This window comes from Camellia sinensis, chromosome 6 (genome assembly GCF_055761805.1).
Source record: "Camellia sinensis isolate YWXY chromosome 6, ASM5576180v1, whole genome shotgun sequence".
In the NCBI taxonomy this organism is placed as follows: Eukaryota; Viridiplantae; Streptophyta; class Magnoliopsida; order Ericales; family Theaceae; genus Camellia; species Camellia sinensis.
The window spans coordinates 35680951-35693110 of NC_138966.1; positions in this window are offsets into that span (position 1 = coordinate 35680951).

Consider the following 12160-nt stretch of genomic DNA (forward strand, 5'->3'; position numbering starts at 1 on the left):
TGGAACCCCCTTATTTTGACCTTCTTACCACTGAAATCCAGAGTATTTTCAATGGTGGAGAAGTGATTTTGAAGTCATGTATAGGGGAGGGACACCTCTCTCCCTTTGTGTCTCATTTGCTTGTGTTTAAGGCTTATAAAGGTAACATGCTTGCTTAGCTTTATTTGGCTTCATTTCAGTGGGTATTTGGTGTTAGTTTAGCATGTTATACCTCTGTTTCATGTTGGTTTGATGGCCTATCGCATGCATCATGCACTTGCTTTGTGATCCCCTCTATTGTCATAATATGTATCATGCATTTAGACCATCATGCATGCATGTTTTAGCTTGACTTCATGAAGCTTTTAGCTATGTTGTGACATGCTTAAGTTCTGTTTTTGGTCTTTTGGGTCATGCTTGCCATGCTTTGTGTAGCCACTTTGCATTTTAGCTTGCTAGGTTTGGGTGTGTGAGTCATGAGCATGCTTCATTTGGGCTATTTCAGTGATTTGGAATCACTTATCAGGCTGTTTCAGTCCATGTTTCATGCTTGTATACTTGCATTTGCAATCCATTCAATGCTTTGGGGAGGTGTTGTTTCATGCTCCATGTTTGGACCATTGCACATCCCTCCATGATTAGGTCTTTGAGAGACCTTCTCATTGGGTTTTGGGGCTTATTTTGACGTGTTCTATGTTCGGTTGTTAGAGGTGTAGTGCATTTGCCCTTTTGGCCTTGTATACGCCTTGTTTTGTGCTCACCTTTCTAGCATGTTTTGGCTTCATTCCATATTTGTTTTGGCCTCATTTTGGTCTGCCTTGGGACTGTTTTGGGTCACCTCGGCCCTTTGGGGCTTGGTTGACATAGTCATGGTTCAAGTCCCTTGACTAGCATTGAGCATCGGGTCCATTAGCATGCTATACTTCACTTGTGCATGTGATTTGGCATCATTCTTCAACTAATTTCAGAGCTCATTACATTGTCATGTTCTCATGTTTATCCCATTTTGCTCGTGGTTGAGGATTGTGCATCATTGTCTAGCTTATGGATTCTTGAATGTGCATGCATATCGTTTTTTTGGTACCTTGATTTGGGTGTTTTTTTGGCCATTGTTTTGGGGCATGGCTGAGGTCTCCTATTCCGGTTTATGCCCATCCTTGTATATAGTTGCATGTTTGACATGTTACATCTTGTTACATGCTTGCTAGTTTACACTTTGTTACATGCTTGTGCAAGTTGCATTGAGTAGGCATACTCATGTTGCGTTACATCATTTGCATACTTGCATTATATCATGTTTGCGTGTTTAGTATATCACATGATATTTAGCTAATTGCAATACACAACATTGTCGTATACTTGGTGTGCCCATACTACATTAGTTTAACTTGCATGCTTAGGTTGCATTGCATCCGGCATGCTTGCTACCTTAGTCTTGTGTGCATACTCGAGTCTCATTGCATTTGGCATGCTTAGGTTACATCACATTGCATTTGGCATGCTTACATTGCATTGCCTTGTATTGCATTTACATATCGCATTGTATTTAGCATACATGCATTACATGGTGTTTGGTTTGGGGTGTCAAACCAAACGTGAGGAATGAGAGACGTTCGTACTTAAAGTGACGAAACGTGCCTCAATCTTCGGTCACCGTCACTCTTGATCCAACATGATAGAGTGTGTGGCATCCATTTGTTTTGTGCATCCATTTTACATTAATATGCACACTTGGCTCCTTTGGCCATCATGTGTTGAAATGCGTGATTGGTGGCCCGAGGGTCGAGAGCCATACTCCCTTGAGTTCATAGCATGATAGAGAGGGTGGTCATGCATACATTTGGCGAGTTTGTAATAAGTGTGCGTGCGTGTGTGAATGTCTTCTAACCCCACGTCTTTCTCCCTTTTATTTACTAGCTTTTGATGGTTAGTTTAGGACATGTTTCAATTAGCATACTTATACTCGCATGTTTGCATCATTCATCTGTTTTGCATGCACCGGGCTCGGCGCATCATGCTAACTGCATTGTGTTTCAATTCCAACTTGAATACGTGTATCGAGTTGCCGCATTTCACATACCATTCTTAGAATAGCCGAGCCTATTTTAGTTGCATTTTGCATTTGTTGTATTAGCCATCCTAACATGAACTAGGATCATGTATGATTCCTAACTAGTTTCTTGTTTTGGCTCGGAGTACTAGGCAAGTTTTTATGCTTTAGCATCTTACATGAGTGTGAGTTTTGCCATCATAGCATGCTTACCATGAGGCTATGTGCTTACGTGATATAACTGTCTGAATGCTTGTGGGTGAAGGTTGGGTTGCTTGAATTAGAATAATTCGTCGAAACCCATGTTTTAGCCTACTTGCGAGTAGCAAACTTCAAACCATTTTCAAAACAAACGGATATGCGATGCTTGGTTCCAACTTGGGCAATCCAGTCTATACTTGTATGTTGTGCGTATCACATAGTAATTCTAGGCTAATAACCGGAATAAGAATGCATAATGCTTTCAAAACTCAATATCATGCTTAGTACAGGCCGATCTTCGGATCGGGCGAGCGGGGGTGCTCATAGCTGACCTTCCCCAATCGTACCCAAGTTCTCGAGCCGAGGCAACTTTGATAATGACGGACACATGGCCTTAGGCACGAGTCAAGGTTTTCTAAATTCCCCCAAAACAAAATATTTTGGTGGCGACTCTGTATCTGGCAAAGCAGTCCATGTTTGGCACTTCTTTCTTAAAAATTAGTTTTCCAAAACGATTTGCGGATTTGGACTCTTTGGTGATTTATCAATCTCACATCGCACATTATGAGATTAGATTCAGAACCGTGACATATTGAGTCTGAACTGTAGAAAAGCATAAGCCCTCGAGGGCGCGTCCACAACACCCTCATGGGCTTACAAGTTCCACGGCTTAAGCCCGGTTTCACAAAGATGGTCTCTCGGACCCATACATGAATAGCCCTTGGCTTACAAAAGATTGCATTTACAAACAAAATAGAGCCTTGTGCTCTCAATACATACTTCCATGCCCTAATTCGGCGGGTTCATCACGTCTTTTCCTGCACCAAAGTCCCATAGGGGTGAGTATAAAGACCAGTAGAGAATTCTTAACAAAGTATATACATTTATGCAAGATTCCCAATATGATATGCACATGCCATGCTATGCCCTTTCAAAGAGGATTTCATCTTTTATCTTTTTGAAAACTACCATGCTCAAAGAAAATTTTGAAATCTCAACAATTCAAAAATTTACAATTTAATTCAACGGGGCGGTAAATACGACTCATGTAATCCCTAAGTTAGTGTCTGCAAGTAGGGATAACTAGCACTACCAAAACCCCACTTTATCGGTTGCTAACCGAAAGGGAAGTGGTACCTCCTCCGCGCATGTTTTCGGTTTTCATCCCAGACACTCAGGCCAACTTAATCAATTTTATCTACACCTTCTATCCAGACTTACCAACGTATTTACCCCAAAACATTTTATTGAATTCATTTCACAACAATTCTTTCTCAATGTAAATGTTTTCAAATCTCAACTCAAAACTTGCAACAATGCCATGTTAGAAATGCCAATACAATATATGCCAAAATTAAATAATAATCTTATAAGAAACAATTAAATGAATATGCAATGTAATAATCGCCATTGCCATATAACATTTCTCCATCATCAAATTTCTCAATGATGATTAATCATAATCAAACTTTCCATTCCTCTTTCAACATTATCTAGCATGATACCCATAATTCCTTTTAAATTCATCAACAATGAATACTTTTCACATTTCATGAAAACCATCAATTCGTTGCTTCATAACGTATCTACAATTCCAACAACAAATTTTCATCTCCATATTTCATACATTCCATGAAATTTTTCATTTCTACAATGGCAAAAGATATTTTCTATTTCATTCTTCCATTGTGACACATCAACAATTGACTAATTTTATAGACCCTCATCTCATTTCAAAAATCCATAAATTTGGGTCTTTAGCTAAGATTAGGCATCCCTTTGTCTTTTTAAAAGAAATCACACACACACACACAAAACATCTTTACTCACATAATCAAGGTGAAACCCTCAAGGATTAACTTAGAAAAATTTGAGATTTTAAACCCTCTTTTGAAAACTCCTACATTCTTGAGACAAAAATCAAAACTTTCATAATAACTTCAAGAAAAACTCTAAAATCAACATCAACCTTGCAAAACATGTATATATAACTCAAAGAAGTCCCTACCTCAATCTTGATGAAGAGATTTGATGAAACCCTAGAATCAAAAGTTGTAGAAATTCGATCTCCACCGTACAAAGTGAAGTTCTTGCTTTTTTTTTCCCAAAACTTGTGAGAGATGATAGATCTAGACCCAATGGATTGTAAGAAATCAAAGGTTTTTAGTGTTTGATGAGAGTTTTAGAGAGAGGGAGGAGCAAAAGTGTTTTTAGAGTGAGAAAGGAGAGTTAAAAAGTGATACACACTCAGCCAAAAAGAGAGAGAAAAAAAAAAAAAGAGCCTTCGGATTGCCCAGAGGCCCGCACATGCGGTGCCCTCTCCCGCACGTACGAAGCGTCTTCCCGCATGTGCGGCCTACACCCCCACGCGTGTGGCGGTCCTTCCCCACACCTCACTCTGCACCTTTCACATGCCTTTTAAGCAGAATGCAACCCAGAAAACTCCTCCCTCACCCCACGTGTGGCCTCATCCCACATGTGTGGCCCTGGCCCTCAAACATATAATTTTTCTCTTCACAACACCAGGCACCCTGGACTGGCCTCGCACCCTCCGAAACGAGTGAAATTCAACCCCGAAATAAACAATAGCAAAAACTTTGAGGAAAACTCCCGAATGTAACGAACCCAATTAATTATCAAGGTTCCAAGTCAACCCAACACTCCGACATGGCAAGTCCAAAGTTAAACGAGAAAACAAAACGAGTAACACACCCGGTCATCACAACCTCCACACCATAGGAAATTTCGTCCCCAAAATTTGAATAAACTACTCAAGAAAGAGTTTTCAAGCGATCACAACCACACTATTACATTTTCAAATCATGACACTAATTCTCAACCCAATTTCATCATTAACATCGTGGTTACCACACTAGCAACACGACCATTCAAGATAAACATATGCATGGAGTTTCTCTAACAAAAATGGCAACAACTCACAACAACTTCATGCTTAAAACAATAATGTATATAACAACACGTACTTAACAGTTTTCAATACGTTTCTCCATAACACTAGGGAATAATACTAATGAAAAAACAATTTAGGCATGTTCAAACAAATCCAGATACTTGGAGCAAACTTCCACTTCCCGCTCCCATGTTTCTTCTTCAACCCCATGGTGTCTCCACAAAACCTTTACCAACGGTATGGTTTTGCCCCTAGCACTTGCTCTCGGGTGTCTAATATTTGAACTGGTCACTCTTCGTAAGAGGCATCCTCATCTACCTCCAAATCAACCCGATCAAGCACATGAGAAGGGTCGGGTTCATGCTTCCTAAGCATAGACACATGAAATACATTGTGAACCCTCGAAAGTTGTGGAGGTAAAGGCAATCGATACGCCACTTCTCCAGTTCTCTCCAATATCGCGAAAGGCCCAATAAACCTCGGAGACAACTTACCACTCTTACCGAATCTCATCAAACCCCGCCTAGGTGAGATCTTAAGGAATACATGGTCACCCACTTCGAAAGACAAAGGCCGTCTACTCTTATCGACATAACTTTTCTGTCAGCTTTGGGCTGTACCTAACCTCTTCCGAATGAGAGCAACTTTCTCGATTGTCTCCCTACCCATCTCCGGACCCAACAACGGTGCATCCCCCACTTTGGCCCGACAAACCGGTGATCTATAAGGTCAGCCATACAAGGCCTCAAACAGTGCCATCTCGATGCTATCTTGGTAACTATTGTTATAGGCAAACTCAATCAATGGTAAGTGCTCTCCCAAGACCCCGTGAAATCAAGGACATAAGCTCTAAGCATGTCCTCCAAAGTCTGGATGGTACGCTCTGACTATCTGTCAGTTTGAGGGTGGTAAGCGGTGCTAAAGGTTAACTTAGTTCCCAATGCCACTTGAAGGCTTTGCCACAATCGGGCAGTAAGGCGAGGATCCCTTTCCGATACAATGGTTACAGGAACTCCATGAAGTTGAACTATCTCTCTAATGTACAACTCTGCCAAATGTTCAACTAAGTCGCCAGTACGCATCGGGATGAAATGCGTAGAATTAGTCAACCTATAAATAATCACCCAAATGGCATCATTGCCCCGCTGTGTTCTAGGAAGCCCAACTACAAAATCCATGGTAACGTGCTCCCATTTCCACTCGGCTATCCATAAGGGTTACAACAAACCCGCTGGTCTTTGGTGTTCGGCCTTCACTTGTTGACAAATAAGGCAGTTCGACACAAAGGAAGCGACATCCCGCTTCATACACCCCCACCAAAATTGACGGCTAAGATCACGATACATTTTGGTGCCTCCCGGATGTACCGCAAGGTGTGAGTGATGGAATTCCCGAAGCACTTCTTCTCTACAAGATTCTGGTACAAACAAACGATCTAGGAATCGTACACCCAAGGCCGAGTGAATGTTCAAACCCTTCTCTTCTTTCCCATTGGAGATTTTATCACGAATTGACTCTACTTCACGGTCTCCTTGTTGTGCCTCTATAACTCTACTAATCAAGGTAGGTTGAGCACTCAAGGTGAACAAAGTTGCACCCTTATTGGACTCACCTAAATGCAATTCAAACTTGTCGATGTCACCCAACATAACCCATTCCCGAATGGCCACGCTCGCCAAACTACTCACAGATTTCCGACTCATGGCGTCGGCCACTACATTGGCCTTTCTCGGATGATAGTGTAATTCGAATTCATAATCCTCTAAAAATTCTATCCACCTCTGTTGGTGTAAATTCAAGTCTTTTTGGGAAAACAAATACTTTAAACTCTTATGATCGGAGAAAACCTCAAACTTCTCGCCATACAAATAATGCCTCCAAATTTTCAAGGCAAACACTACTGCTGCTAACTCTAAGTTGTGGGTGGGGTAGTTCTTCTCATGAGTTTTCAGTTGCTGTGAACCATAAGCCACAACCTTTCCCCATTGCATGAAGACACAACCAAGCCCATCCCGAGATGCATCACAATAAACGGTGTAACCAAAACCTCTTTCTGAAATTATCAACACCGGTGTGGTAGTCAGCCTAGTCTTAAGCTCTTGGAACGACTGTTCACAAGCCTTACTCCACACAAACTTAACCCCCTTTCTAGTCAATTTAGTCAAAGGCGCGGCTAGTCTAGAAAAGTTCCTTACAAAACGCCGATAGTACCCCGCCAATCACAAGAAACTCTGGATCTTAAAAACATTTTTGGGTTGTCCCCAATCCTGCACGGCATCAATCTTTGAAGAGTCTACGGTTACTACTTCCCTTGACACTACATGACCCAAAAACTTCTCCTCGGTGAGCCAAAACTCGGATTTCTCAAACTTAGCATACAACTGGTGCCCTCTAAGCAAATCAAGCACTACCCTCAAGTGAGCCTCATGCTCCTCCTCCTCGGTTGAATAAATTAGGATGTCGTCTACAAAGACGACCATGAAACGATCCAACTATTCTCAAAAAATCCAGTTCAGCAAATCCATAAAGGAAGCCAGCGCATTAGTCAACCCAAAAGGCATCACAAAGAATTCGTAATGGCCATAACACGTGTGAAAGGCCATTTTCTGGATGTCCTCCTCATGTACTCTCAACTGATGGGAACCCAACCTCAAATCTATCTTCGAAAAGCAACATGACCCTTTAAGTTGGTCAAACATGTCATCTATTCAGGGTAAGGGGTATTTGTTCTTGACGGTAACTCGATTCAACTTACGGTAATCAATACACAACCGCAATGACCCATCATTCTTCTTCACAAAGAGAGCCGACGCTCACCAAGGCGAGGTGGTAGGGCGAATGAAACCCTTGTTTAAAATCTCTTGGAGTTGAATCTTTAACTCATGCAGCTCCACGGGTGCAAATCTACATGGCACCATGGAAATTGGTGTCGTTCGAGGCACTAAGTCAATAGTAAACTCAACCTCCCAGTGAGGTGGCAAACTAGTAAGGTCCTGGGGAAATACGTCCAGGTATTCACAAACTACCCTTGGTAAATCAACACGAGTCCCGTCACTCTCACTATCCAAGGAAGTAGCAAGAAGGCCACTAAGCTCGTTTCTACTACGAGGGTAAAAAATTGGCGACAAGACCCTATCAACTCGGTACAAGCTCAACGGACATTATTACTGTATCATGTAGGTACAAGCTCAATGGACATTATTATTATTTTGTTTACTTCCGCTTTATGCCCCAATATGATTTTAAATATTTTGAAATTTTGTCTTTGAGGCCGAAGGTAATCCAGGATTATTGGCCGGTTACGACGCTAAACCTATAGGGGCGGGTTTGGGTCGTGACAAAATAACTGATATATTGTGACTAATAGGTGGTGTAATGCCTCCCCCCAAAAAAAGACAACAGATATCCTCATTATGTTCAACAGATATACGAAATCTTATCAGTCTTAAATATCCAATATTAAACCATTTCCAAAATTTTCATTCATTCATTGATTTCTTTGAAAGGTTAAAAAAGACGCCACATGCATTGATACATTCATTAATCCTAGATTATGAATCTATAACATGCGACAAATATACAGGAACAAATAATTACAAGTTCATGCCTTAAAGGCTTATAAGTTTCCAAGACGATACTTGGTTACAACAAATGTGGGTCAAGTTCAACACAAAGAAAGCCTAAGGCTTGTACAAGATAATATTTACAAAACAAAAAAAAAGAAAAGAAAAAGAAATATGAGCATCCCGCTCTATAATCCTCCCAAGCTAACTCCTTGGTAGAGGCATACCATCAACACCTGAAATTTGGTTTCCACATAGGGTGAGGTAATGCCTAATAGAGTTAAGTTTAATGACCTGTATGATGCTTAACAAAGCCATATGGTGAATGCACATGAATGCCAATGCCAAAAATGTTCCCCCCCCCTTTCATCAATATATGCCAAGTTCAATCCACAATTTATAAACCGTTATTTCAAAACATAAAAAACACACTAAGAATCTCTAGGTACATGTCTGTAAGTAAGCTATATAAACACTTCCAAAAGCCATTTCACCGGTACTACCCAGAAAGATCGGCGGCTAACCGCGCGAGTTTCTAGACTTTTACTAAGGACACATAGACTAACAAAATAATAATCACAACCACACCCCTAACTAGATTCACCATAATATTCACACATTTTTCTCAAAACGATACATTTCAATGTATAAATTTGAAACTAATGTTCAAATGCAATGCATGAGTGAATAGGTTCCAATTAACCTAGTTCTCATGCAATTTCTACAATAATCAATGTTATCCTCCACCCGTAGCGAAAACATATATATCTCTATGTTCAAATGCAATGCATGAGCAAATGGGTTTCAATTAACGAAACGCCCCACTTTTAATTTCATGGATAACATTACGAAAACCATTATTACAATACAATTTCAGAGATAACAAACGAAAGTTCTATTCATTAACCAAAATAAGTAGAAGAAATCTTCCTCATTCGAATACATAACGGATGTAACAAGGGATACAATTACAGAAATTGTCCGTAGGCTTACATCATTACATAAAAAAGGAAGGGTTCAACCCTTTACATCAAAGGCATTCCGCCAACAAACAAAAGGCCGCATGGCGAATAGATAATGAAGATAGTTGATGTTGAACCACTTCTCAACATCTACCTGAAAAGGGATTACCAACGTGGGATGAGCATAAAATTCAGTAGGGATCCCAACATGATCCTGAACAATAACAACTTACAGATAGCTATGATTCATGGATGCTTCAACTTGTACTATATAAATAATGTGACGGTTATACCCAAAGTATATTTACATAATTACTTTTTCCAAAATCATCCAATTTATTCAACAATATAGACTGTTCACATTTTCTTCTCATTTTCCATTTAAAAAAAAAAATATCACGTAGCGACCATTTGCTGTTGAAATGTGTTCACAAAAATCTGATTTCCTTATATTACTTTCAAACTCAATACATAACCTACATCCATCTCCAATACGTTCATCACATTTTTTCGGCCCTTGAACCCAAAGTTAAAGCGATACTTTCAACAATTAATCCGATACGCTCACATGTACACATAGACATCTAATACAAAAAATGAAAACAACAAACACCCAACAACTACTTACTTAACGTATAAGACAACTCGGTCCTCCTGAACCTTAACCATCATAATGCAATGTGAGACCCAATAAATCCTCTCACATGGATTGTTGATGAGATCCAATGAAGAGATAAGCTTGGTTGTTGTAATCTGCAAGGATAAACATAGTTGGTGCCACTTAACTAGGGTTGCCGGCTGAAGACACTCCGATGATAAAGTTAGAATCCATGGGTGAAGAGTATAGATGATATAGAGTGTTGTGTGTGGAGTGTAGGGAAGAAAGACATAGATGATATTTATTTAGGATATTTTACTCCTCCTTTTATAAAGGACAGATGATATTTATTTAGGATATTTTACTCCTATAGCTAGGATATTTTTCTAGCTCCCACAATAGCTCCAAAAATTTCACTTTCTTTGACACAAGAAGTGAAAGTTTTTCGTTATGAGTTTAAGTGGATACTGCGTAGTTGATGTAGGTCTCACTCCTGGACCACATTACCAAGTGATGTGGCTTGAATAAATATTAAATCCCCAAGAATGTATGTATGTATGTATGTATATGTATGTGTATGTATGTATATATGTATGTATGCATGACTATATGTATATAAGGGAGAGAAGCGAGCTAAAGCCCAGTGAGTAATACTATCTCTATGACGATAGGCCACAGTATTATAACCCCCAGGCAAGGGTGTAGGCTGCGGTATTATAACCCCTTGGCGAGGGTGTAGGCTACAGTATTATAACCACCAGGCGAGGGTGTAGGCCACAGTATTATAACCCCCTGGCAAGGGTGTTGTATATTGCCTAGTGTAAAGATTTGCTTCAAAATAAAGACTTTTGCGCCGAGCTAGAGATATTTCTATGTGCCGAGCATGGAAATGATTGCCCCAACACTAGCGCCTGCCTGGAGGTGTGTGAAAAGGAGCTAGAGTTTGTAACTCTAGTAATTTTCTTTGTAATGCTTCGACCAAGTTGGTCGAGTATGCATGCATCACAGAGGTGCCGAGATGATAATCGGCTGATATGCCCCAAGTGGAAAGCGGAAATTTGACTAAGATGTCCCAGTTGGCAATAAATGGCCAAGGTAACAAAATGAATGAACGGGGAGAAAGGAGGGGTTTTTCCTAGCCCCATGATCCTGCTACTAAAATTGCATGCCTATCGGATGTGATATGACCGTTAAGCAATCTTGTAACGCCTGAACTTTCCAGGCCGTTGATCCTAATATTAGGCACGAAATTCGTAGAATTGGACTCCAAAAATGGATTGTGCAATTCTGAAATTGTTGTTGATACTCAGCCAAAGGGACTATTTGGGGAAGCAGGAAATATGTTGAGTACTCGGGAGTTGAACTGTGAATATGGATGCTGCCAAGTTTGCGAATCGGCAAAATTGAGTTGGGTTTAGGAATTAAAATGCCAGGTTACCGAAGTGAAAGCGCCGAGTGAGTGTAAGAGTTTTGTTCAGTGAGTTCAGTGATGAGCTTTAAGCTGATTAAATTATACCATCACCACATTGTGAAGGAATTGTGAAGTGGATTCCTTACCCCAGTGCTTTTGAATGACATGTGTTATTCGGAAGGACTTTATAATGGATTTGTGCCAAAATTGCTGCAGATTAGTCTACTATGTGTTCGGGTAGGTTCGACTGTGGTGATGAATGATGAGAGCTATGCTATAGGCAGAAAGTCGCCAAATAAGTTGTAGTGGGTGAATGCCGCATTTGAGCGAACTCTAGGCATGACAACACAAATGTTTTTTTAGCTGCATATAAAATCTATAAACTTTTGGTATGGAATTTTTATAATCAGACCGTACAGATGTGTTCAAAAGGCTCCAAAGTTGGAAATGACTATGTGATCGCTGTAATCGGCCTCCTGATGGCG